Here is a 27,056-nt window from a genome sequence, read left to right as displayed (position 1 = left end):
GTATTGCTTATGAGCAATATGTTCCTGTTGCAATGAAAGGCAGACTGCTTTTGATTCAGTTGCATGCTGTATTAGATACATAGGTTCAACTTGGGTCAAATACTAAGATTAAAGCATCGGCCAAAAATAAACATTCCTCACATGCATAATGTTCCTTGTTTGAATAAGAAAGTAAAAAATGCAACTCTGGTGGTATTCAAAGCCACAACCTTTGAATGACTTTGCCAATTCACTTAGAAGTCCAACGCGCTATCCATTCCGCCACAGATCCAGATGAAAATTAACTTGCGTACATTAAGGGATGATCAAAGTTTTGTCAATCCAGTGTTTACTTCACATCATATTATCAAGCTTTCTGGGATACAAGAAAGAATAATTGTTTTCTGAAACATAAAATGTCTGTAGAAGAATCACACTTCTGGCTGAAACCTTGAACTACACCTTTGTTCCTTTAGGGATAAATTCGGAGAATAGGGTATTACTGTATTTTCTTGCAAACTGAATACGTTTGGACAACATTTCCATACCTTAATAAAAAAGAACTGGATAAAAAGTGCAGACATGCAATTGGTTAACAATACAAAAACACAAAGAGAATATACCATAAATAGCTTTGAAAGAAGATTTTACTTTATATGTCGCTAGAAACAAATGTCTGAGTGTAGGGTGTCGTGTTTTTGGTCTATCTCATTTACAGCTATTATAAAGACAATGTTTCTGAAGGAAGGATACATTAGGAAAGTGCAAAGTTTCTGGCAGTGATGTTGTATTGCTTATGAGCAATATGTTCCTGTTGCCATGGAAGGCAGACTGCTTTTGATTCAGTTGCATGCTGTATTAGATACATAGGTTCAACTTGGGTGAAATACTAAGATTAAAGCATCGGCCAAAAATAAACATTCCTCACATGCATAATGTTCCTTATTTGAATAAGAAAGTAAAAAATGCGACTCTGGTTGGATTCGAACCCACAACCTTTGAATGACTTTGCCAATTCACTTAGAAGTCCAACGCGCTATCCATTGCGCCACAGAGCCAGATGAAAATCCACTTGCATACAGTAAGGGATGATCGAAGTTTTGTCAATCCAGTGTTTACTTCACATCACATTATCAAGCCTTCTGGGATACATGAAAGAATGATTGTTTTCTGAAACATTAAATGTCTGTAGCAAGAATCACAGTTCGGGGTGAAACCTTGAACTGCACCTTTGTTCGCTTGGGGAGAAATTCAGAGAATAGGGTATTACAGTATTTTCTTGCCAAGTGAATTGGTTTGGACAACAATTTCATACCTTAATAAAAAAGAACTGGATAAAAAGTGCAGACATACAATTGGTTAACAATACAAAAACACAAAGATAGCTTTGAAAGAAGATTTTACTTTATATGTCGCTAGAAACAAATGTCTGAGTGTAGGGTGTCGTGTTTTTGGTCTATCTCATTTACAGCTATTATAAAGACAATGTTTCTGAAGGAAGGATACATTAGGAAAGTGCAAAGTTTCTGGCAGTGATGTTGTATTGCTTATGAGCAATATGTTCCTGTTGCAATGGAAGGCAGACTGCTTTTGATTCAGTTGCATGCTGTATTAGATACATAGGTTCAACTTGGGTCAAATACTAAGATTAAAGCATCGGCCAAAAATAAACATTCCTGACATGCATAATGTTCCTTGTTTGAATTAGAAAGTAAAAAATGCGACTCTGGTGGGATTCGAACCCACAACCTTTGAATGACTTTGCCAATTCACTTAGAAGTCCAACGCGCTATCGATTGCACCACAGAGCCAGACAAAAATCAACTTGCGTACATTAAGGGATGATCGAAGTTTTGTCAATCCAGTGTTTACTTCACATCATATTATCAAGCCTTCTGGGATACAAGAAAGAATAATTGTTTTCTGAAACATAAAATGTCTGTAGAAGAATCACACTTCTGGGTGAAACCTTGAACTACACCTTTGTTCCTTTAGGGATAAATTCGGAGAATAGGGTATTACTGTATTTTCTTGCAAACTGAATACGTTTGGACAACAATTCCATACCTTAATAAAAAAGAACTGGATAAAAAGTGCAGCCATACAATTGGTTAACAATACAAAAACACAAAGAGAATATACCATAAATAGCTTTGAAAGAAGATTTTACTTTATATGTCGCTAGAAACAAATGTCTGAGTGTAGGGTGTCGTGTTTTTGGTCTATCTCATTTACAGCTATTATAAAGACAATGTTTCTGAAGGAAGGATACATTAGGAAAGTGCAAAGTTTTTGGCAGTGATGTTGTATTCCTTATGAGCAATATGTTCCTGTTGCAATGGAAGGCAGACTGCTTTTGATTCAGTTGCATGTTGTATTAGATACATAGGTTCAACTTGGGTCAAATACTAAGATTAAAGCATCGGCCAAAAATAAACATTCCTCACATGCATAATGTTCCTTGTTTGAATAAGAAAGTAAAAAATACGACTCTGGTGGGATTCGAACCCACAACCTTTGAATGACTTTGCCAATTCTCTTAGAAGTCCAACACGCTATCCATTGCGCCACAGAGCCATATGAAAATCAACTTGCGTACATTAAGGGATGATCGAAGTTTTGTCAATCCAGTGTTTACTTCACATCATATTATCAAGCCTTCTGGGATACAAGAAAGAATAATTGTTTTCTGAAACATAAAATGTCTGTAGAAGAATCACACTTCTGGGTGAAACCTTGAACTACACTTTTGTTCCTTTAGGGATAAATTCGGAGAATAGGGTATTACTGTATTTTCTTGCAAACTGAATACGTTTGGACAACAATTCCATACCTTAATAAAAAAGAACTGGATAAAAAGTGCAGCCATACAATTGGTTAACAATACAAAAACACAAAGAGAATATACCATACATAGCTTTGAAAGAAGATTTTACTTTATATGTCGCTAGAAACAAATGTCTGAGTGTAGGGTGTCGTGTTTTTGGTCTATCTCATTTACAGCTATTATAAAGACAATGTTTCTGAAGGAAGGATACGTTAGGAAAGTGCAAAGTTTCTGGCAGTGATGTTGTATTGCTTATGAGCAATATGTTCCTGTTGCAATGGAAGGCAGACTGCTTTTGATTCAGTTGCATGCTGTATTAGATACATAGGTTCAACTTGGGTCAAATACTAAGATTAAAGCATCGGCCAAAAATAAACATTCCTCACATGCATAATGTTCCTTGTTTGAATAAGAAAGTAAAAAATGCGACTCTGGTGGGATTCGAACCCACAACCTTTGAATGACTTTGCCAATTCACTTAGAAGTCCAACGCGCTATCCATTGCGCCACAGAGCCAGATGACAATCAACTTGCGTACATCAGGGGATGATCGAGGTTTTGTCAATCCAGTGTTTACTTCACATCATATTATCAAGCCTTCTGGGATACAAGAAAGAATAATTGTTTTCCGAAACATAAAATGTCTGTAGAAGAATCACACTTCTGGGTGAAACCTTGAACTACACCTTTTTTCCTTTAGGGATAAATTCGGAGAATAGGGTATTACAGTATTTTCTTGCCAAGTGAATTGGTTTGGACAACAATTCCATACCTTAATAAAAAAGAACTGGATAAAAAGTGCAGACATACAATTGGTTAACAATACAAAAACACAAAGAGAATATACCATAAATAGCTTTGAAAGAAGATTTTACTTTATATGTCGCTAGAAACAAATGTCTGAGCGTAGGGTGTCGTGTTTTGGTCTATCTCATTTACAGCTATTATAAAGACAATGTTTCTGAAGGAAGGATACATTAGAAAAGTGCCAAGTTTCTGGTAGTGATGTTGTATTGCTTATGAGCAATATGTTCCTGTTGCAATGAAAGGCAGACTGCTTTTGATTCAGTTGCATGCTGTATTAGATACATAGGTTCAACTTGGGTCAAATACTAAGATTAAAGCATCGGCCAAAAATAAACATTCCTCACATGCATAATGTTCCTTGTTTGAATAAGAAACTAAAAAATGCAACTCTGGTGGTATTCAAAGCCACAACCTTTGAATGACTTTGCCAATTCACTTAGAAGTCCAACGCGCTATCCATTCCGCCACAGATCCAGATGAAAATTAACTTGCGTACATTAAGGGATGATCAAAGTTTTGTCAATCCAGTGTTTACTTCACATCATATTATCAAGCTTTCTGGGATACAAGAAAGAATAATTGTTTTCTGAAACATAAAATGTCTGTAGAAGAATCACACTTCTGGCTGAAACCTTGAACTACACCTTTGTTCCTTTAGGGATAAATTCGGAGAATAGGGTATTACTGTATTTTCTTGCAAACTGAATACGTTTGGACAACATTTCCATACCTTAATAAAAAAGAACTGGATAAAAAGTGCAGACATGCAATTGGTTAACAATACAAAAACACAAAGAGAATATACCATAAATAGCTTTGAAAGAAGATTTTACTTTATATGTCGCTAGAAACAAATGTCTGAGTGTAGGGTGTCGTGTTTTTGGTCTATCTCATTTACAGCTATTATAAAGACAATGTTTCTGAAGGAAGGATACATTAGGAAAGTGCAAAGTTTCTGGCAGTGATGTTGTATTGCTTATGAGCAATATGTTCCTGTTGCCATGGAAGGCAGACTGCTTTTGATTCAGTTGCATGCTGTATTAGATACATAGGTTCAACTTGGGTGAAATACTAAGATTAAAGCATCGGCCAAAAATAAACATTCCTCACATGCATAATGTTCCTTGTTTGAATAAGAAAGTAAAAAATACGACTCTGGTGGGATTCGAACCCACAACCTTTGAATGACTTTGCCAATTCTCTTAGAAGTCCAACACGCTATCCATTGCGCCACAGAGCCAGATGAAAATCAACTTGCGTACATTAAGGGATGATCGAAGTTTTGTCAATCCAGTGTTTACTTCACATCATATTATCAAGCCTTCTGGGATACAAGAAAGAATAATTGTTTTCTGAAACATAAAATGTCTGTAGAAGAATCACACTTCTGGGTGAAACCTTGAACTACACTTTTGTTCCTTTAGGGATAAATTCGGAGAATAGGGTATTACTGTATTTTCTTGCAAACTGAATACGTTTGGACAACAATTCCATACCTTAATAAAAAAGAACTGGATAAAAAGTGCAGCCATACAATTGGTTAACAATACAAAAACACAAAGAGAATATACCATACATAGCTTTGAAAGAAGATTTTACTTTATATGTCGCTAGAAACAAATGTCTGAGTGTAGGGTGTCGTGTTTTTGGTCTATCTCATTTACAGCTATTATAAAGACAATGTTTCTGAAGGAAGGATACGTTAGGAAAGTGCAAAGTTTCTGGCAGTGATGTTGTATTGCTTATGAGCAATATGTTCCTGTTGCAATGGAAGGCAGACTGCTTTTGATTCAGTTGCATGCTGTATTAGATACATAGGTTCAACTTGGGTCAAATACTAAGATTAAAGCATCGGCCAAAAATAAACATTCCTCACATGCATAATGTTCCTTGTTTGAATAAGAAAGTAAAAAATACGACTCTGGTGGGATTCGAACCCACAACCTTTGAATGACTTTGCCAATTCACTTAGAAGTCCAACGCGTTATCCATTGCGCCACAGAGCCAGTTGAAAATCAACTTGCGTACATTAAGGGATGATCGAAGTTTTGTCAATCCAGTGTTTACTTCACATCATATTATCAAGCCTTCTGGGATACAAGAAAGAATAATTGTTTTCTGAAACATAAAATGTCTGTAGAAGAATCACACTTCTGGGTGAAACCTTGAACTACACCTTTGTTCCTTTAGGGATAAATTCGGAGAATAGGGTATTACTGTATTTTCTTGCAAACTGAATACGTTTGGACAACAATTCCATACCTTAATAAAAAAGAACTGGATAAAAAGTGCAGCCATACAATTGGTTAACAATACAAAAACACAAAGAGAATATACCATAAATAGCTTTGAAAGAAGATTTTACTTTATATGTCGCTAGAAACAAATGTCTGAGTGTAGGGTGTCGTGTTTTTGGTCTATCTCATTTACAGCTATTATAAAGACAATGTTTCTGAAGGAAGGATACGTTAGGAAAGTGCAAAGTTTCTGGCAGTGATGTTGTATTGCTTATGAGCAATATGTTCCTGTTGCAATGGAAGGCAGACTGCTTTTGATTCAGTTGCATGCTGTATTAGATACATAGGTTCAACTTGGGTCAAATACTAAGATTAAAGCATCGGCCAAAAATAAACATTCCTCACATGCATAATGTTCCTTGTTTGAATAAGAAAGTAAAAAATGCGACTCTGGTGGGATTCGAACCCACAACCTTTGAATGACTTTGCCAATTCACTTAGAAGTCCAACGCGCTATCCATTGCGCCACAGAGCCAGATGACAATCAACTTGCGTACATCAGGGGATGATCGAGGTTTTGTCAATCCAGTGTTTACTTCACATCATATTATCAAGCCTTCTGGGATACAAGAAAGAATAATTGTTTTCCGAAACATAAAATGTCTGTAGAAGAATCACACTTCTGGGTGAAACCTTGAACTACACCTTTTTTCCTTTAGGGATAAATTCGGAGAATAGGGTATTACAGTATTTTCTTGCCAAGTGAATTGGTTTGGACAACAATTCCATACCTTAATAAAAAAGAACTGGATAAAAAGTGCAGACATACAATTGGTTAACAATACAAAAACACAAAGAGAATATACCATAAATAGCTTTGAAAGAAGATTTTACTTTATATGTCGCTAGAAACAAATGTCTGAGCGTAGGGTGTCGTGTTTTGGTCTATCTCATTTACAGCTATTATAAAGACAATGTTTCTGAAGGAAGGATACATTAGAAAAGTGCCAAGTTTCTGGTAGTGATGTTGTATTGCTTATGAGCAATATGTTCCTGTTGCAATGAAAGGCAGACTGCTTTTGATTCAGTTGCATGCTGTATTAGATACATAGGTTCAACTTGGGTCAAATACTAAGATTAAAGCATCGGCCAAAAATAAACATTCCTCACATGCATAATGTTCCTTGTTTGAATAAGAAAGTAAAAAATGCAACTCTGGTGGTATTCAAAGCCACAACCTTTGAATGACTTTGCCAATTCACTTAGAAGTCCAACGCGCTATCCATTCCGCCACAGATCCAGATGAAAATTAACTTGCGTACATTAAGGGATGATCAAAGTTTTGTCAATCCAGTGTTTACTTCACATCATATTATCAAGCTTTCTGGGATACAAGAAAGAATAATTGTTTTCTGAAACATAAAATGTCTGTAGAAGAATCACACTTCTGGCTGAAACCTTGAACTACACCTTTGTTCCTTTAGGGATAAATTCGGAGAATAGGGTATTACTGTATTTTCTTGCAAACTGAATACGTTTGGACAACATTTCCATACCTTAATAAAAAAGAACTGGATAAAAAGTGCAGACATGCAATTGGTTAACAATACAAAAACACAAAGAGAATATACCATAAATAGCTTTGAAAGAAGATTTTACTTTATATGTCGCTAGAAACAAATGTCTGAGTGTAGGGTGTCGTGTTTTTGGTCTATCTCATTTACAGCTATTATAAAGACAATGTTTCTGAAGGAAGGATACATTAGGAAAGTGCAAAGTTTCTGGCAGTGATGTTGTATTGCTTATGAGCAATATGTTCCTGTTGCCATGGAAGGCAGACTGCTTTTGATTCAGTTGCATGCTGTATTAGATACATAGGTTCAACTTGGGTGAAATACTAAGATTAAAGCATCGGCCAAAAATAAACATTCCTCACATGCATAATGTTCCTTATTTGAATAAGAAAGTAAAAAATGCGACTCTGGTTGGATTCGAACCCACAACCTTTGAATGACTTTGCCAATTCACTTAGAAGTCCAACGCGCTATCCATTGCGCCACAGAGCCAGATGAAAATCCACTTGCATACAGTAAGGGATGATCGAAGTTTTGTCAATCCAGTGTTTACTTCACATCACATTATCAAGCCTTCTGGGATACATGAAAGAATGATTGTTTTCTGAAACATTAAATGTCTGTAGCAAGAATCACAGTTCGGGGTGAAACCTTGAACTGCACCTTTGTTCGCTTGGGGAGAAATTCAGAGAATAGGGTATTACAGTATTTTCTTGCCAAGTGAATTGGTTTGGACAACAATTTCATACCTTAATAAAAAAGAACTGGATAAAAAGTGCAGACATACAATTGGTTAACAATACAAAAACACAAAGATAGCTTTGAAAGAAGATTTTACTTTATATGTCGCTAGAAACAAATGTCTGAGTGTAGGGTGTCGTGTTTTTGGTCTATCTCATTTACAGCTATTATAAAGACAATGTTTCTGAAGGAAGGATACATTAGGAAAGTGCAAAGTTTCTGGCAGTGATGTTGTATTGCTTATGAGCAATATGTTCCTGTTGCAATGGAAGGCAGACTGCTTTTGATTCAGTTGCATGCTGTATTAGATACATAGGTTCAACTTGGGTCAAATACTAAGATTAAAGCATCGGCCAAAAATAAACATTCCTGACATGCATAATGTTCCTTGTTTGAATTAGAAAGTAAAAAATGCGACTCTGGTGGGATTCGAACCCACAACCTTTGAATGACTTTGCCAATTCACTTAGAAGTCCAACGCGCTATCGATTGCACCACAGAGCCAGACAAAAATCAACTTGCGTACATTAAGGGATGATCGAAGTTTTGTCAATCCAGTGTTTACTTCACATCATATTATCAAGCCTTCTGGGATACAAGAAAGAATAATTGTTTTCTGAAACATAAAATGTCTGTAGAAGAATCACACTTCTGGGTGAAACCTTGAACTACACCTTTGTTCCTTTAGGGATAAATTCGGAGAATAGGGTATTACTGTATTTTCTTGCAAACTGAATACGTTTGGACAACAATTCCATACCTTAATAAAAAAGAACTGGATAAAAAGTGCAGCCATACAATTGGTTAACAATACAAAAACACAAAGAGAATATACCATAAATAGCTTTGAAAGAAGATTTTACTTTATATGTCGCTAGAAACAAATGTCTGAGTGTAGGGTGTCGTGTTTTTGGTCTATCTCATTTACAGCTATTATAAAGACAATGTTTCTGAAGGAAGGATACATTAGGAAAGTGCAAAGTTTTTGGCAGTGATGTTGTATTCCTTATGAGCAATATGTTCCTGTTGCAATGGAAGGCAGACTGCTTTTGATTCAGTTGCATGTTGTATTAGATACATAGGTTCAACTTGGGTCAAATACTAAGATTAAAGCATCGGCCAAAAATAAACATTCCTCACATGCATAATGTTCCTTGTTTGAATAAGAAAGTAAAAAATACGACTCTGGTGGGATTCGAACCCACAACCTTTGAATGACTTTGCCAATTCTCTTAGAAGTCCAACACGCTATCCATTGCGCCACAGAGCCATATGAAAATCAACTTGCGTACATTAAGGGATGATCGAAGTTTTGTCAATCCAGTGTTTACTTCACATCATATTATCAAGCCTTCTGGGATACAAGAAAGAATAATTGTTTTCTGAAACATAAAATGTCTGTAGAAGAATCACACTTCTGGGTGAAACCTTGAACTACACTTTTGTTCCTTTAGGGATAAATTCGGAGAATAGGGTATTACTGTATTTTCTTGCAAACTGAATACGTTTGGACAACAATTCCATACCTTAATAAAAAAGAACTGGATAAAAAGTGCAGCCATACAATTGGTTAACAATACAAAAACACAAAGAGAATATACCATACATAGCTTTGAAAGAAGATTTTACTTTATATGTCGCTAGAAACAAATGTCTGAGTGTAGGGTGTCGTGTTTTTGGTCTATCTCATTTACAGCTATTATAAAGACAATGTTTCTGAAGGAAGGATACGTTAGGAAAGTGCAAAGTTTCTGGCAGTGATGTTGTATTGCTTATGAGCAATATGTTCCTGTTGCAATGGAAGGCAGACTGCTTTTGATTCAGTTGCATGCTGTATTAGATACATAGGTTCAACTTGGGTCAAATACTAAGATTAAAGCATCGGCCAAAAATAAACATTCCTCACATGCATAATGTTCCTTGTTTGAATAAGAAAGTAAAAAATGCGACTCTGGTGGGATTCGAACCCACAACCTTTGAATGACTTTGCCAATTCACTTAGAAGTCCAACGCGCTATCCATTGCGCCACAGAGCCAGATGACAATCAACTTGCGTACATCAGGGGATGATCGAGGTTTTGTCAATCCAGTGTTTACTTCACATCATATTATCAAGCCTTCTGGGATACAAGAAAGAATAATTGTTTTCCGAAACATAAAATGTCTGTAGAAGAATCACACTTCTGGGTGAAACCTTGAACTACACCTTTTTTCCTTTAGGGATAAATTCGGAGAATAGGGTATTACAGTATTTTCTTGCCAAGTGAATTGGTTTGGACAACAATTCCATACCTTAATAAAAAAGAACTGGATAAAAAGTGCAGCCATACAATTGGTTAACAATACAAAAACACAAAGAGAATATACCATAAATAGCTTTGAAAGAAGATTTTACTTTATATGTCGCTAGAAACAAATGTCTGAGTGTAGGGTGTCGTGTTTTTGGTCTATCTCATTTACAGCTATTATAAAGACAATGTTTCTGAAGGAAGGATACGTTAGGAAAGTGCAAAGTTTCTGGCAGTGATGTTGTATTGCTTATGAGCAATATGTTCCTGTTGCAATGGAAGGCAGACTGCTTTTGATTCAGTTGCATGCTGTATTAGATACATAGGTTCAACTTGGGTCAAATACTAAGATTAAAGCATCGGCCAAAAATAAACATTCCTCACATGCATAATGTTCCTTGTTTGAATAAGAAAGTAAAAAATGCGACTCTGGTGGGATTCGAACCCACAACCTTTGAATGACTTTGCCAATTCACTTAGAAGTCCAACGCGCTATCCATTGCGCCACAGAGCCAGATGACAATCAACTTGCGTACATCAGGGGATGATCGAGGTTTTGTCAATCCAGTGTTTACTTCACATCATATTATCAAGCCTTCTGGGATACAAGAAAGAATAATTGTTTTCCGAAACATAAAATGTCTGTAGAAGAATCACACTTCTGGGTGAAACCTTGAACTACACCTTTTTTCCTTTAGGGATAAATTCGGAGAATAGGGTATTACAGTATTTTCTTGCCAAGTGAATTGGTTTGGACAACAATTCCATACCTTAATAAAAAAGAACTGGATAAAAAGTGCAGACATACAATTGGTTAACAATACAAAAACACAAAGAGAATATACCATAAATAGCTTTGAAAGAAGATTTTACTTTATATGTCGCTAGAAACAAATGTCTGAGCGTAGGGTGTCGTGTTTTGGTCTATCTCATTTACAGCTATTATAAAGACAATGTTTCTGAAGGAAGGATACATTAGAAAAGTGCCAAGTTTCTGGTAGTGATGTTGTATTGCTTATGAGCAATATGTTCCTGTTGCAATGAAAGGCAGACTGCTTTTGATTCAGTTGCATGCTGTATTAGATACATAGGTTCAACTTGGGTCAAATACTAAGATTAAAGCATCGGCCAAAAATAAACATTCCTCACATGCATAATGTTCCTTGTTTGAATAAGAAAGTAAAAAATGCAACTCTGGTGGTATTCAAAGCCACAACCTTTGAATGACTTTGCCAATTCACTTAGAAGTCCAACGCGCTATCCATTCCGCCACAGATCCAGATGAAAATTAACTTGCGTACATTAAGGGATGATCAAAGTTTTGTCAATCCAGTGTTTACTTCACATCATATTATCAAGCTTTCTGGGATACAAGAAAGAATAATTGTTTTCTGAAACATAAAATGTCTGTAGAAGAATCACACTTCTGGCTGAAACCTTGAACTACACCTTTGTTCCTTTAGGGATAAATTCGGAGAATAGGGTATTACTGTATTTTCTTGCAAACTGAATACGTTTGGACAACATTTCCATACCTTAATAAAAAAGAACTGGATAAAAAGTGCAGACATGCAATTGGTTAACAATACAAAAACACAAAGAGAATATACCATAAATAGCTTTGAAAGAAGATTTTACTTTATATGTCGCTAGAAACAAATGTCTGAGTGTAGGGTGTCGTGTTTTTGGTCTATCTCATTTACAGCTATTATAAAGACAATGTTTCTGAAGGAAGGATACATTAGGAAAGTGCAAAGTTTCTGGCAGTGATGTTGTATTGCTTATGAGCAATATGTTCCTGTTGCCATGGAAGGCAGACTGCTTTTGATTCAGTTGCATGCTGTGTTAGATACATAGGTTCAACTTGGGTGAAATACTAAGATTAAAGCATCGGCCAAAAATAAACATTCCTCACATGCATAATGTTCCTTGTTTGAATAAGAAAGTAAAAAATACGACTCTGGTGGGATTCGAACCCACAACCTTTGAATGACTTTGCCAATTCTCTTAGAAGTCCAACACGCTATCCATTGCGCCACAGAGCCAGATGAAAATCAACTTGCGTACATTAAGGGATGATCGAAGTTTTGTCAATCCAGTGTTTACTTCACATCATATTATCAAGCCTTCTGGGATACAAGAAAGAATAATTGTTTTCTGAAACATAAAATGTCTGTAGAAGAATCACACTTCTGGGTGAAACCTTGAACTACACTTTTGTTCCTTTAGGGATAAATTCGGAGAATAGGGTATTACTGTATTTTCTTGCAAACTGAATACGTTTGGACAACAATTCCATACCTTAATAAAAAAGAACTGGATAAAAAGTGCAGCCATACAATTGGTTAACAATACAAAAACACAAAGAGAATATACCATACATAGCTTTGAAAGAAGATTTTACTTTATATGTCGCTAGAAACAAATGTCTGAGTGTAGGGTGTCGTGTTTTTGGTCTATCTCATTTACAGCTATTATAAAGACAATGTTTCTGAAGGAAGGATACGTTAGGAAAGTGCAAAGTTTCTGGCAGTGATGTTGTATTGCTTATGAGCAATATGTTCCTGTTGCAATGGAAGGCAGACTGCTTTTGATTCAGTTGCATGCTGTATTAGATACATAGGTTCAACTTGGGTCAAATACTAAGATTAAAGCATCGGCCAAAAATAAACATTCCTCACATGCATAATGTTCCTTGTTTGAATAAGAAAGTAAAAAATACGACTCTGGTGGGATTCGAACCCACAACCTTTGAATGACTTTGCCAATTCACTTAGAAGTCCAACGCGCTATCCATTGCGCCACAGAGCCAGTTGAAAATCAACTTGCGTACATTAAGGGATGATCGAAGTTTTGTCAATCCAGTGTTTACTTCACATCATATTATCAAGCCTTCTGGGATACAAGAAAGAATAATTGTTTTCTGAAACATAAAATGTCTGTAGAAGAATCACACTTCTGGGTGAAACCTTGAACTACACCTTTGTTCCTTTAGGGATAAATTCGGAGAATAGGGTATTACTGTATTTTCTTGCAAACTGAATACGTTTGGACAACAATTCCATACCTTAATAAAAAAGAACTGGATAAAAAGTGCAGCCATACAATTGGTTAACAATACAAAAACACAAAGAGAATATACCATAAATAGCTTTGAAAGAAGATTTTACTTTATATGTCGCTAGAAACAAATGTCTGAGTGTAGGGTGTCGTGTTTTTGGTCTATCTCATTTACAGCTATTATAAAGACAATGTTTCTGAAGGAAGGATACGTTAGGAAAGTGCAAAGTTTCTGGCAGTGATGTTGTATTGCTTATGAGCAATATGTTCCTGTTGCAATGGAAGGCAGACTGCTTTTGATTCAGTTGCATGCTGTATTAGATACATAGGTTCAACTTGGGTCAAATACTAAGATTAAAGCATCGGCCAAAAATAAACATTCCTCACATGCATAATGTTCCTTGTTTGAATAAGAAAGTAAAAAATGCGACTCTGGTGGGATTCGAACCCACAACCTTTGAATGACTTTGCCAATTCACTTAGAAGTCCAACGCGCTATCCATTGCGCCACAGAGCCAGATGACAATCAACTTGCGTACATCAGGGGATGATCGAGGTTTTGTCAATCCAGTGTTTACTTCACATCATATTATCAAGCCTTCTGGGATACAAGAAAGAATAATTGTTTTCCGAAACATAAAATGTCTGTAGAAGAATCACACTTCTGGGTGAAACCTTGAACTACACCTTTTTTCCTTTAGGGATAAATTCGGAGAATAGGGTATTACAGTATTTTCTTGCCAAGTGAATTGGTTTGGACAACAATTCCATACCTTAATAAAAAAGAACTGGATAAAAAGTGCAGACATACAATTGGTTAACAATACAAAAACACAAAGAGAATATACCATAAATAGCTTTGAAAGAAGATTTTACTTTATATGTCGCTAGAAACAAATGTCTGAGCGTAGGGTGTCGTGTTTTGGTCTATCTCATTTACAGCTATTATAAAGACAATGTTTCTGAAGGAAGGATACATTAGAAAAGTGCCAAGTTTCTGGTAGTGATGTTGTATTGCTTATGAGCAATATGTTCCTGTTGCAATGAAAGGCAGACTGCTTTTGATTCAGTTGCATGCTGTATTAGATACATAGGTTCAACTTGGGTCAAATACTAAGATTAAAGCATCGGCCAAAAATAAACATTCCTCACATGCATAATGTTCCTTGTTTGAATAAGAAAGTAAAAAATGCAACTCTGGTGGTATTCAAAGCCACAACCTTTGAATGACTTTGCCAATTCACTTAGAAGTCCAACGCGCTATCCATTCCGCCACAGATCCAGATGAAAATTAACTTGCGTACATTAAGGGATGATCAAAGTTTTGTCAATCCAGTGTTTACTTCACATCATATTATCAAGCTTTCTGGGATACAAGAAAGAATAATTGTTTTCTGAAACATAAAATGTCTGTAGAAGAATCACACTTCTGGCTGAAACCTTGAACTACACCTTTGTTCCTTTAGGGATAAATTCGGAGAATAGGGTATTACTGTATTTTCTTGCAAACTGAATACGTTTGGACAACATTTCCATACCTTAATAAAAAAGAACTGGATAAAAAGTGCAGACATGCAATTGGTTAACAATACAAAAACACAAAGAGAATATACCATAAATAGCTTTGAAAGAAGATTTTACTTTATATGTCGCTAGAAACAAATGTCTGAGTGTAGGGTGTCGTGTTTTTGGTCTATCTCATTTACAGCTATTATAAAGACAATGTTTCTGAAGGAAGGATACATTAGGAAAGTGCAAAGTTTCTGGCAGTGATGTTGTATTGCTTATGAGCAATATGTTCCTGTTGCCATGGAAGGCAGACTGCTTTTGATTCAGTTGCATGCTGTATTAGATACATAGGTTCAACTTGGGTGAAATACTAAGATTAAAGCATCGGCCAAAAATAAACATTCCTCACATGCATAATGTTCCTTATTTGAATAAGAAAGTAAAAAATGCGACTCTGGTTGGATTCGAACCCACAACCTTTGAATGACTTTGCCAATTCACTTAGAAGTCCAACGCGCTATCCATTGCGCCACAGAGCCAGATGAAAATCCACTTGCATACAGTAAGGGATGATCGAAGTTTTGTCAATCCAGTGTTTACTTCACATCACATTATCAAGCCTTCTGGGATACATGAAAGAATGATTGTTTTCTGAAACATTAAATGTCTGTAGCAAGAATCACAGTTCGGGGTGAAACCTTGAACTGCACCTTTGTTCGCTTGGGGAGAAATTCAGAGAATAGGGTATTACAGTATTTTCTTGCCAAGTGAATTGGTTTGGACAACAATTTCATACCTTAATAAAAAAGAACTGGATAAAAAGTGCAGACATACAATTGGTTAACAATACAAAAACACAAAGATAGCTTTGAAAGAAGATTTTACTTTATATGTCGCTAGAAACAAATGTCTGAGTGTAGGGTGTCGTGTTTTTGGTCTATCTCATTTACAGCTATTATAAAGACAATGTTTCTGAAGGAAGGATACATTAGGAAAGTGCAAAGTTTCTGGCAGTGATGTTGTATTGCTTATGAGCAATATGTTCCTGTTGCAATGGAAGGCAGACTGCTTTTGATTCAGTTGCATGCTGTATTAGATACATAGGTTAAACTTGGGTCAAATACTAAGATTAAAGCATCGGCCAAAAATAAACATTCCTGACATGCATAATGTTCCTTGTTTGAATTAGAAAGTAAAAAATGCGACTCTGGTGGGATTCGAACCCACAACCTTTGAATGACTTTGCCAATTCACTTAGAAGTCCAACGCGCTATCGATTGCACCACAGAGCCAGACGAAAATCAACTTGCGTACATTAAGGGATGATCGAAGTTTTGTCAATCCAGTGTTTACTTCACATCATATTATCAAGCCTTCTGGGATACAAGAAAGAATAATTGTTTTCTGAAACATAAAATGTCTGTAGAAGAATCACACTTCTGGGTGAAACCTTGAACTACACCTTTGTTCCTTTAGGGATAAATTCGGAGAATAGGGTATTACTGTATTTTCTTGCAAACTGAATACGTTTGGACAACAATTCCATACCTTAATAAAAAAGAACTGGATAAAAAGTGCAGCCATACAATTGGTTAACAATACAAAAACACAAAGAGAATATACCATAAATAGCTTTGAAAGAAGATTTTACTTTATATGTCGCTAGAAACAAATGTCTGAGTGTAGGGTGTCGTGTTTTTGGTCTATCTCATTTACAGCTATTATAAAGACAATGTTTCTGAAGGAAGGATACATTAGAAAAGTGCCAAGTTTCTGGTAGTGATGTTGTATTGCTTATGAGCAATATGTTCCTGTTGCAATGAAAGGCAGACTGCTTTTGATTCAGTTGCATGCTGTATTAGATACATAGGTTCAACTTGGGTCAAATACTAAGATTAAAGCATCGGCCAAAAATAAACATTCCTCACATGCATAATGTTCCTTGTTTGAATAAGAAAGTAAAAAATGCAACTCTGGTGGTATTCAAAGCCACAACCTTTGAATGACTTTGCCAATTCACTTAGAAGTCCAACGCGCTATCCATTCCGCCACAGATCCAGATGAAAATTAACTTGCGTACATTAAGGGATGATCAAAGTTTTGTCAATCCAGTGTTTACTTCACATCATATTATCAAGCTTTCTGGGATACAAGAAAGAATAATTGTTTTCTGAAACATAAAATGTCTGTAGAAGAATCACACTTCTGGCTGAAACCTTGAACTACACCTTTGTTCCTTTAGGGATAAATTCGGAGAATAGGGTATTACTGTATTTTCTTGCAAACTGAATACGTTTGGACAACATTTCCATACCTTAATAAAAAAGAACTGGATAAAAAGTGCAGACATGCAATTGGTTAACAATACAAAAACACAAAGAGAATATACCATAAATAGCTTTGAAAGAAGATTTTACTTTATATGTCGCTAGAAACAAATGTCTGAGTGTAGGGTGTCGTGTTTTTGGTCTATCTCATTTACAGCTATTATAAAGACAATGTTTCTGAAGGAAGGATACATTAGGAAAGTGCAAAGTTTCTGGCAGTGATGTTGTATTGCTTATGAGCAATATGTTCCTGTTGCCATGGAAGGCAGACTGCTTTTGATTCAGTTGCATGCTGTATTAGATACATAGGTTCAACTTGGGTGAAATACTAAGATTAAAGCATCGGCCAAAAATAAACATTCCTCACATGCATAATGTTCCTTATTTGAATAAGAAAGTAAAAAATGCGACTCTGGTTGGATTCGAACCCACAACCTTTGAATGACTTTGCCAATTCACTTAGAAGTCCAACGCTATCCATTGCGCCACAGAGCCAGATGAAAATCCACTTGCATACAGTAAGGGATGATCGAAGTTTTGTCAATCCAGTGTTTACTTCACATCACATTATCAAGCCTTCTGGGATACATGAAAGAATGATTGTTTTCTGAAACATTAAATGTCTGTAGCAAGAATCACAGTTCGGGGTGAAACCTTGAACTGCACCTTTGTTCGCTTGGGGAGAAATTCAGAGAATAGGGTATTACAGTATTTTCTTGCCAAGTGAATTGGTTTGGACAACAATTTCATACCTTAATAAAAAAGAACTGGATAAAAAGTGCAGACATACAATTGGTTAACAATACAAAAACACAAAGATAGCTTTGAAAGAAGATTTTACTTTATATGTCGCTAGAAACAAATGTCTGAGTGTAGGGTGTCGTGTTTTTGGTCTATCTCATTTACAGCTATTATAAAGACAATGTTTCTGAAGGAAGGATACATTAGGAAAGTGCAAAGTTTCTGGCAGTGATGTTGTATTGCTTATGAGCAATATGTTCCTGTTGCAATGGAAGGCAGACTGCTTTTGATTCAGTTGCATGCTGTATTAGATACATAGGTTCAACTTGGGTCAAATACTAAGATTAAAGCATCGGCCAAAAATAAACATTCCTGACATGCATAATGTTCCTTGTTTGAATTAGAAAGTAAAAAATGCGACTCTGGTGGGATTCGAACCCACAACCTTTGAATGACTTTGCCAATTCACTTAGAAGTCCAACGCGCTATCGATTGCACCACAGAGCCAGACGAAAATCAACTTGCGTACATTAAGGGATGATCGAAGTTTTGTCAATCCAGTGTTTACTTCACATCATATTATCAAGCCTTCTGGGATACAAGAAAGAATAATTGTTTTCTGAAACATAAAATGTCTGTAGAAGAATCACACTTCTGGGTGAAACCTTGAACTACACCTTTGTTCCTTTAGGGATAAATTCGGAGAATAGGGTATTACTGTATTTTCTTGCAAACTGAATACGTTTGGACAACAATTCCATACCTTAATAAAAAAGAACTGGATAAAAAGTGCAGCCATACAATTGGTTAACAATACAAAAACACAAAGAGAATATACCATAAATAGCTTTGAAAGAAGATTTTACTTTATATGTCGCTAGAAACAAATGTCTGAGTGTAGGGTGTCGTGTTTTTGGTCTATCTCATTTACAGCTATTATAAAGACAATGTTTCTGAAGGAAGGATACATTAGGAAAGTGCAAAGTTTTTGGCAGTGATGTTGTATTCCTTATGAGCAATATGTTCCTGTTGCAATGGAAGGCAGACTGCTTTTGATTCAGTTGCATGTTGTATTAGATACATAGGTTCAACTTGGGTCAAATACTAAGATTAAAGCATCGGCCAAAAATAAACATTCCTCACATGCATAATGTTCCTTGTTTGAATAAGAAAGTAAAAAATACGACTCTGGTGGGATTCGAACCCACAACCTTTGAATGACTTTGCCAATTCTCTTAGAAGTCCAACAAGCTATCCATTGCGCCACAGAGCCATATGAAAATCAACTTGCGTACATTAAGGGATGATCGAAGTTTTGTCAATCCAGTGTTTACTTCACATCATATTATCAAGCCTTCTGGGATACAAGAAAGAATAATTGTTTTCTGAAACATAAAATGTCTGTAGAAGAATCACACTTCTGGGTGAAACCTTGAACTACACTTTTGTTCCTTTAGGGATAAATTCGGAGAATAGGGTATTACTGTATTTTCTTGCAAACTGAATACGTTTGGACAACAATTCCATACCTTAATAAAAAAGAACTGGATAAAAAGTGCAGCCATACAATTGGTTAACAATACAAAAACACAAAGAGAATATACCATACATAGCTTTGAAAGAAGATTTTACTTTATATGTCGCTAGAAACAAATGTCTGAGTGTAGGGTGTCGTGTTTTTGGTCTATCTCATTTACAGCTATTATAAAGACAATGTTTCTGAAGGAAGGATACGTTAGGAAAGTGCAAAGTTTCTGGCAGTGATGTTGTATTGCTTATGAGCAATATGTTCCTGTTGCAATGGAAGGCAGACTGCTTTTGATTCAGTTGCATGCTGTATTAGATACATAGGTTCAACTTGGGTCAAATACTAAGATTAAAGCATCGGCCAAAAATAAACATTCCTCACATGCATAATGTTCCTTGTTTGAATAAGAAAGTAAAAAATGCGACTCTGGTGGGATTCGAACCCACAACCTTTGAATGACTTTGCCAATTCACTTAGAAGTCCAACGCGCTATCCATTGCGCCACAGAGCCAGATGACAATCAACTTGCGTACATCAGGGGATGATCGAGGTTTTGTCAATCCAGTGTTTACTTCACATCATATTATCAAGCCTTCTGGGATACAAGAAAGAATAATTGTTTTCCGAAACATAAAATGTCTGTAGAAGAATCACACTTCTGGGTGAAACCTTGAACTACACCTTTTTTCCTTTAGGGATAAATTCGGAGAATAGGGTATTACAGTATTTTCTTGCCAAGTGAATTGGTTTGGACAACAATTCCATACCTTAATAAAAAAGAACTGGATAAAAAGTGCAGACATACAATTGGTTAACAATACAAAAACACAAAGAGAATATACCATAAATAGCTTTGAAAGAAGATTTTACTTTATATGTCGCTAGAAACAAATGTCTGAGCGTAGGGTGTCGTGTTTTGGTCTATCTCATTTACAGCTATTATAAAGACAATGTTTCTGAAGGAAGGATACATTAGAAAAGTGCCAAGTTTCTGGTAGTGATGTTGTATTGCTTATGAGCAATATGTTCCTGTTGCAATGAAAGGCAGACTGCTTTTGATTCAGTTGCATGCTGTATTAGATACATAGGTTCAACTTGGGTCAAATACTAAGATTAAAGCATCGGCCAAAAATAAACATTCCTCACATGCATAATGTTCCTTGTTTGAATAAGAAACTAAAAAATGCAACTCTGGTGGTATTCAAAGCCACAACCTTTGAATGACTTTGCCAATTCACTTAGAAGTCCAACGCGCTATCCATTCCGCCACAGATCCAGATGAAAATTAACTTGCGTACATTAAGGGATGATCAAAGTTTTGTCAATCCAGTGTTTACTTCACATCATATTATCAAGCTTTCTGGGATACAAGAAAGAATAATTGTTTTCTGAAACATAAAATGTCTGTAGAAGAATCACACTTCTGGCTGAAACCTTGAACTACACCTTTGTTCCTTTAGGGATAAATTCGGAGAATAGGGTATTACTGTATTTTCTTGCAAACTGAATACGTTTGGACAACATTTCCATACCTTAATAAAAAAGAACTGGATAAAAAGTGCAGACATGCAATTGGTTAACAATACAAAAACACAAAGAGAATATACCATAAATAGCTTTGAAAGAAGATTTTACTTTATATGTCGCTAGAAACAAATGTCTGAGTGTAGGGTGTCGTGTTTTTGGTCTATCTCATTTACAGCTATTATAAAGACAATGTTTCTGAAGGAAGGATACATTAGGAAAGTGCAAAGTTTCTGGCAGTGATGTTGTATTGCTTATGAGCAATATGTTCCTGTTGCCATGGAAGGCAGACTGCTTTTGATTCAGTTGCATGCTGTATTAGATACATAGGTTCAACTTGGGTGAAATACTAAGATTAAAGCATCGGCCAAAAATAAACATTCCTCACATGCATAATGTTCCTTGTTTGAATAAGAAAGTAAAAAATACGACTCTGGTGGGATTCGAACCCACAACCTTTGAATGACTTTGCCAATTCTCTTAGAAGTCCAACACGCTATCCATTGCGCCACAGAGCCAGATGAAAATCAACTTGCGTACATTAAGGGATGATCGAAGTTTTGTCAATCCAGTGTTTACTTCACATCATATTATCAAGCCTTCTGGGATACAAGAAAGAATAATTGTTTTCTGAAACATAAAATGTCTGTAGAAGAATCACACTTCTGGGTGAAACCTTGAACTACACCTTTGTTCCTTTAGGGATAAATTCGGAGAATAGGGTATTACTGTATTTTCTTGCAAACTGAATACGTTTGGACAACAATTCCATACCTTAATAAAAAAGAACTGGATAAAAAGTGCAGCCATACAATTGGTTAACAATACAAAAACACAAAGAGAATATACCATACATAGCTTTGAAAGAAGATTTTACTTTATATGTCGCTAGAAACAAATGTCTGAGTGTAGGGTGTCGTGTTTTTGGTCTATCTCATTTACAGCTATTATAAAGACAATGTTTCTGAAGGAAGGATACGTTAGGAAAGTGCAAAGTTTCTGGCAGTGATGTTGTATTGCTTATGAGCAATATGTTCCTGTTGCAATGGAAGGCAGACTGCTTTTGATTCAGTTGCATGCTGTATTAGATACATAGGTTCAACTTGGGTCAAATACTAAGATTAAAGCATCGGCCAAAAATAAACATTCCTCACATGCATAATGTTCCTTGTTTGAATAAGAAAGTAAAAAATACGACTCTGGTGGGATTCGAACCCACAACCTTTGAATGACTTTGCCAATTCACTTAGAAGTCCAACGCGCTATCCATTGCGCCACAGAGCCAGATGACAATCAACTTGCGTACATCAGGGGATGATCGAGGTTTTGTCAATCCAGTGTTTACTTCACATCATATTATCAAGCCTTCTGGGATACAAGAAAGAATAATTGTTTTCCGAAACATAAAATGTCTGTAGAAGAATCACACTTCTGGGTGAAACCTTGAACTACACCTTTTTTCCTTTAGGGATAAATTCGGAGAATAGGGTATTACAGTATTTTCTTGCCAAGTGAATTGGTTTGGACAACAATTCCATACCTTAATAAAAAAGAACTGGATAAAAAGTGCAGACATACAATTGGTTAACAATACAAAAACACAAAGAGAATATACCATAAATAGCTTTGAAAGAAGATTTTACTTTATATGTCGCTAGAAACAAATGTCTGAGCGTAGGGTGTCGTGTTTTGGTCTATCTCATTTACAGCTATTATAAAGACAATGTTTCTGAAGGAAGGATACATTAGAAAAGTGCCAAGTTTCTGGTAGTGATGTTGTATTGCTTATGAGCAATATGTTCCTGTTGCAATGAAAGGCAGACTGCTTTTGATTCAGTTGCATGCTGTATTAGATACATAGGTTCAACTTGGGTCAAATACTAAGATTAAAGCATCGGCCAAAAATAAACATTCCTCACATGCATAATGTTCCTTGTTTGAATAAGAAAGTAAAAAATGCAACTCTGGTGGTATTCAAAGCCACAACCTTTGAATGACTTTGCCAATTCACTTAGAAGTCCAACGCGCTATCCATTCCGCCACAGATCCAGATGAAAATTAACTTGCGTACATTAAGGGATGATCAAAGTTTTGTCAATCCAGTGTTTACTTCACATCATATTATCAAGCTTTCTGGGATACAAGAAAGAATAATTGTTTTCTGAAACATAAAATGTCTGTAGAAGAATCACACTTCTGGCTGAAACCTTGAACTACACCTTTGTTCCTTTAGGGATAAATTCGGAGAATAGGGTATTACTGTATTTTCTTGCAAACTGAATACGTTTGGACAACATTTCCATACCTTAATAAAAAAGAACTGGATAAAAAGTGCAGACATGCAATTGGTTAACAATACAAAAACACAAAGAGAATATACCATAAATAGCTTTGAAAGAAGATTTTACTTTATATGTCGCTAGAAACAAATGTCTGAGTGTAGGGTGTCGTGTTTTTGGTCTATCTCATTTACAGCTATTATAAAGACAATGTTTCTGAAGGAAGGATACATTAGGAAAGTGCAAAGTTTCTGGCAGTGATGTTGTATTGCTTATGAGCAATATGTTCCTGTTGCCATGGAAGGCAGACTGCTTTTGATTCAGTTGCATGCTGTATTAGATACATAGGTTCAACTTGGGTGAAATACTAAGATTAAAGCATCGGCCAAAAATAAACATTCCTCACATGCATAATGTTCCTTATTTGAATAAGAAAGTAAAAAATGCGACTCTGGTTGGATTCGAACCCACAACCTTTGAATGACTTTGCCAATTCACTTAGAAGTCCAACGCGCTATCCATTGCGCCACAGAGCCAGATGAAAATCCACTTGCATACAGTAAGGGATGATCGAAGTTTTGTCAATCCAGTGTTTACTTCACATCACATTATCAAGCCTTCTGGGATACATGAAAGAATGATTGTTTTCTGAAACATTAAATGTCTGTAGCAAGAATCACAGTTCGGGGTGAAACCTTGAACTGCACCTTTGTTCGCTTGGGGAGAAATTCAGAGAATAGGGTATTACAGTATTTTCTTGCCAAGTGAATTGGTTTGGACAACAATTTCATACCTTAATAAAAAAGAACTGGATAAAAAGTGCAGACATACAATTGGTTAACAATACAAAAACACAAAGATAGCTTTGAAAGAAGATTTTACTTTATATGTCGCTAGAAACAAATGTCTGAGTGTAGGGTGTCGTGTTTTTGGTCTATCTCATTTACAGCTATTATAAAGACAATGTTTCTGAAGGAAGGATACATTAGGAAAGTGCAAAGTTTCTGGCAGTGATGTTGTATTGCTTATGAGCAATATGTTCCTGTTGCAATGGAAGGCAGACTGCTTTTGATTCAGTTGCATGCTGTATTAGATACATAGGTTCAACTTGGGTCAAATACTAAGATTAAAGCATCGGCCAAAAATAAACATTCCTGACATGCATAATGTTCCTTGTTTGAATTAGAAAGTAAAAAATGCGACTCTGGTGGGATTCGAACCCACAACCTTTGAATGACTTTGCCAATTCACTTAGAAGTCCAACGCGCTATCGATTGCACCACAGAGCCAGACAAAAATCAACTTGCGTACATTAAGGGATGATCGAAGTTTTGTCAATCCAGTGTTTACTTCACATCATATTATCAAGCCTTCTGGGATACAAGAAAGAATAATTGTTTTCTGAAACATAAAATGTCTGTAGAAGAATCACACTTCTGGGTGAAACCTTGAACTACACCTTTGTTCCTTTAGGGATAAATTCGGAGAATAGGGTATTACTGTATTTTCTTGCAAACTGAATACGTTTGGACAACAATTCCATACCTTAATAAAAAAGAACTGGATAAAAAGTGCAGCCATACAATTGGTTAACAATACAAAAACACAAAGAGAATATACCATAAATAGCTTTGAAAGAAGATTTTACTTTATATGTCGCTAGAAACAAATGTCTGAGTGTAGGGTGTCGTGTTTTTGGTCTATCTCATTTACAGCTATTATAAAGACAATGTTTCTGAAGGAAGGATACATTAGGAAAGTGCAAAGTTTTTGGCAGTGATGTTGTATTCCTTATGAGCAATATGTTCCTGTTGCAATGGAAGGCAGACTGCTTTTGATTCAGTTGCATGTTGTATTAGATACATAGGTTCAACTTGGGTCAAATACTAAGATTAAAGCATCGGCCAAAAATAAACATTCCTCACATGCATAATGTTCCTTGTTTGAATAAGAAAGTAAAAAATACGACTCTGGTGGGATTCGAACCCACAACCTTTGAATGACTTTGCCAATTCTCTTAGAAGTCCAACACGCTATCCATTGCGCCACAGAGCCATATGAAAATCAACTTGCGTACATTAAGGGATGATCGAAGTTTTGTCAATCCAGTGTTTACTTCACATCATATTATCAAGCCTTCTGGGATACAAGAAAGAATAATTGTTTTCTGAAACATAAAATGTCTGTAGAAGAATCACACTTCTGGGTGAAACCTTGAACTACACTTTTGTTCCTTTAGGGATAAATTCGGAGAATAGGGTATTACTGTATTTTCTTGCAAACTGAATACGTTTGGACAACAATTCCATACCTTAATAAAAAAGAACTGGATAAAAAGTGCAGCCATACAATTGGTTAACAATACAAAAACACAAAGAGAATATACCATACATAGCTTTGAAAGAAGATTTTACTTTATATGTCGCTAGAAACAAATGTCTGAGTGTAGGGTGTCGTGTTTTTGGTCTATCTCATTTACAGCTATTATAAAGACAATGTTTCTGAAGGAAGGATACGTTAGGAAAGTGCAAAGTTTCTGGCAGTGATGTTGTATTGCTTATGAGCAATATGTTCCTGTTGCAATGGAAGGCAGACTGCTTTTGATTCAGTTGCATGCTGTATTAGATACATAGGTTCAACTTGGGTCAAATACTAAGATTAAAGCATCGGCCAAAAATAAACATTCCTCACATGCATAATGTTCCTTGTTTGAATAAGAAAGTAAAAAATGCGACTCTGGTGGGATTCGAACCCACAACCTTTGAATGACTTTGCCAATTCACTTAGAAGTCCAACGCGCTATCCATTGCGCCACAGAGCCAGATGACAATCAACTTGCGTACATCAGGGGATGATCGAGGTTTTGTCAATCCAGTGTTTACTTCACATCATATTATCAAGCCTTCTGGGATACAAGAAAGAATAATTGTTTTCCGAAACATAAAATGTCTGTAGAAGAATCACACTTCTGGGTGAAACCTTGAACTACACCTTTTTTCCTTTAGGGATAAATTCGGAGAATAGGGTATTACAGTATTTTCTTGCCAAGTGAATTGGTTTGGACAACAATTCCATACCTTAATAAAAAAGAACTGGATAAAAAGTGCAGACATACAATTGGTTAACAATACAAAAACACAAAGAGAATATACCATAAATAGCTTTGAAAGAAGATTTTACTTTATATGTCGCTAGAAACAAATGTCTGAGCGTAGGGTGTCGTGTTTTGGTCTATCTCATTTACAGCTATTATAAAGACAATGTTTCTGAAGGAAGGATACATTAGAAAAGTGCCAAGTTTCTGGTAGTGATGTTGTATTGCTTATGAGCAATATGTTCCTGTTGCAATGAAAGGCAGACTGCTTTTGATTCAGTTGCATGCTGTATTAGATACATAGGTTCAACTTGGGTCAAATACTAAGATTAAAGCATCGGCCAAAAATAAACATTCCTCACATGCATAATGTTCCTTGTTTGAATAAGAAACTAAAAAATGCAACTCTGGTGGTATTCAAAGCCACAACCTTTGAATGACTTTGCCAATTCACTTAGAAGTCCAACGCGCTATCCATTCCGCCACAGATCCAGATGAAAATTAACTTGCGTACATTAAGGGATGATCAAAGTTTTGTCAA

The 27,056-nt window shown here is 35.9% G+C and overlaps 16 non-coding genes across 16 annotated transcripts; all 16 read right to left on the bottom strand.

Annotated features, from left to right (window-relative positions):
* Positions 1-2,466: 2,466 nt before the first annotated feature.
* TRNAR-UCU (transfer RNA arginine (anticodon UCU)) lies at positions 2,467-2,556 on the bottom strand. Its single transcript is given in 2 exon segments — positions 2,467-2,502; positions 2,520-2,556. It is a non-coding gene; the product is annotated as a tRNA-Arg (tRNA).
* Positions 2,557-3,232: 676 nt separating this feature from the next.
* On the bottom strand, positions 3,233-3,322 carry TRNAR-UCU (transfer RNA arginine (anticodon UCU)). Its single transcript is given in 2 exon segments — positions 3,233-3,268; positions 3,286-3,322. It is a non-coding gene; the product is annotated as a tRNA-Arg (tRNA).
* Positions 3,323-4,763: 1,441 nt separating this feature from the next.
* Positions 4,764-4,853, bottom strand: TRNAR-UCU (transfer RNA arginine (anticodon UCU)). The gene is given in 2 exon segments: positions 4,764-4,799; positions 4,817-4,853. It is a non-coding gene; the product is annotated as a tRNA-Arg (tRNA).
* Positions 4,854-5,529: 676 nt separating this feature from the next.
* TRNAR-UCU (transfer RNA arginine (anticodon UCU)) lies at positions 5,530-5,619 on the bottom strand. Its single transcript is given in 2 exon segments — positions 5,530-5,565; positions 5,583-5,619. It is a non-coding gene; the product is annotated as a tRNA-Arg (tRNA).
* Positions 5,620-6,295: 676 nt separating this feature from the next.
* Positions 6,296-6,385, bottom strand: TRNAR-UCU (transfer RNA arginine (anticodon UCU)). Its single transcript is given in 2 exon segments — positions 6,296-6,331; positions 6,349-6,385. It is a non-coding gene; the product is annotated as a tRNA-Arg (tRNA).
* Positions 6,386-9,345: 2,960 nt separating this feature from the next.
* Positions 9,346-9,435, bottom strand: TRNAR-UCU (transfer RNA arginine (anticodon UCU)). Its single transcript is given in 2 exon segments — positions 9,346-9,381; positions 9,399-9,435. It is a non-coding gene; the product is annotated as a tRNA-Arg (tRNA).
* Positions 9,436-10,111: 676 nt separating this feature from the next.
* Positions 10,112-10,201, bottom strand: TRNAR-UCU (transfer RNA arginine (anticodon UCU)). The gene is given in 2 exon segments: positions 10,112-10,147; positions 10,165-10,201. It is a non-coding gene; the product is annotated as a tRNA-Arg (tRNA).
* A 676-nt stretch (positions 10,202-10,877) lies between these two features.
* Positions 10,878-10,967, bottom strand: TRNAR-UCU (transfer RNA arginine (anticodon UCU)). Its single transcript is given in 2 exon segments — positions 10,878-10,913; positions 10,931-10,967. It is a non-coding gene; the product is annotated as a tRNA-Arg (tRNA).
* A 1,441-nt stretch (positions 10,968-12,408) lies between these two features.
* TRNAR-UCU (transfer RNA arginine (anticodon UCU)) lies at positions 12,409-12,498 on the bottom strand. Its single transcript is given in 2 exon segments — positions 12,409-12,444; positions 12,462-12,498. It is a non-coding gene; the product is annotated as a tRNA-Arg (tRNA).
* A 676-nt stretch (positions 12,499-13,174) lies between these two features.
* Positions 13,175-13,264, bottom strand: TRNAR-UCU (transfer RNA arginine (anticodon UCU)). Its single transcript is given in 2 exon segments — positions 13,175-13,210; positions 13,228-13,264. It is a non-coding gene; the product is annotated as a tRNA-Arg (tRNA).
* A 676-nt stretch (positions 13,265-13,940) lies between these two features.
* On the bottom strand, positions 13,941-14,030 carry TRNAR-UCU (transfer RNA arginine (anticodon UCU)). Its single transcript is given in 2 exon segments — positions 13,941-13,976; positions 13,994-14,030. It is a non-coding gene; the product is annotated as a tRNA-Arg (tRNA).
* A 6,009-nt stretch (positions 14,031-20,039) lies between these two features.
* On the bottom strand, positions 20,040-20,129 carry TRNAR-UCU (transfer RNA arginine (anticodon UCU)). Its single transcript is given in 2 exon segments — positions 20,040-20,075; positions 20,093-20,129. It is a non-coding gene; the product is annotated as a tRNA-Arg (tRNA).
* Positions 20,130-21,570: 1,441 nt separating this feature from the next.
* On the bottom strand, positions 21,571-21,660 carry TRNAR-UCU (transfer RNA arginine (anticodon UCU)). Its single transcript is given in 2 exon segments — positions 21,571-21,606; positions 21,624-21,660. It is a non-coding gene; the product is annotated as a tRNA-Arg (tRNA).
* A 676-nt stretch (positions 21,661-22,336) lies between these two features.
* Positions 22,337-22,426, bottom strand: TRNAR-UCU (transfer RNA arginine (anticodon UCU)). The gene is given in 2 exon segments: positions 22,337-22,372; positions 22,390-22,426. It is a non-coding gene; the product is annotated as a tRNA-Arg (tRNA).
* Positions 22,427-25,386: 2,960 nt separating this feature from the next.
* Positions 25,387-25,476, bottom strand: TRNAR-UCU (transfer RNA arginine (anticodon UCU)). The gene is given in 2 exon segments: positions 25,387-25,422; positions 25,440-25,476. It is a non-coding gene; the product is annotated as a tRNA-Arg (tRNA).
* A 676-nt stretch (positions 25,477-26,152) lies between these two features.
* Positions 26,153-26,242, bottom strand: TRNAR-UCU (transfer RNA arginine (anticodon UCU)). Its single transcript is given in 2 exon segments — positions 26,153-26,188; positions 26,206-26,242. It is a non-coding gene; the product is annotated as a tRNA-Arg (tRNA).
* Positions 26,243-27,056: the final 814 nt, after the last annotated feature.

Source organism: Ambystoma mexicanum (genome assembly GCF_040938575.1).
Source record: "Ambystoma mexicanum isolate Mex_15411 chromosome 12 unlocalized genomic scaffold, UKY_AmexF1_1 Mex_chr12_unloc.1, whole genome shotgun sequence".
Lineage (NCBI taxonomy): Eukaryota > Metazoa > Chordata > Amphibia > Caudata > Ambystomatidae > Ambystoma > Ambystoma mexicanum.
This window is presented reverse-complemented; position numbering and strand designations above follow the sequence as displayed.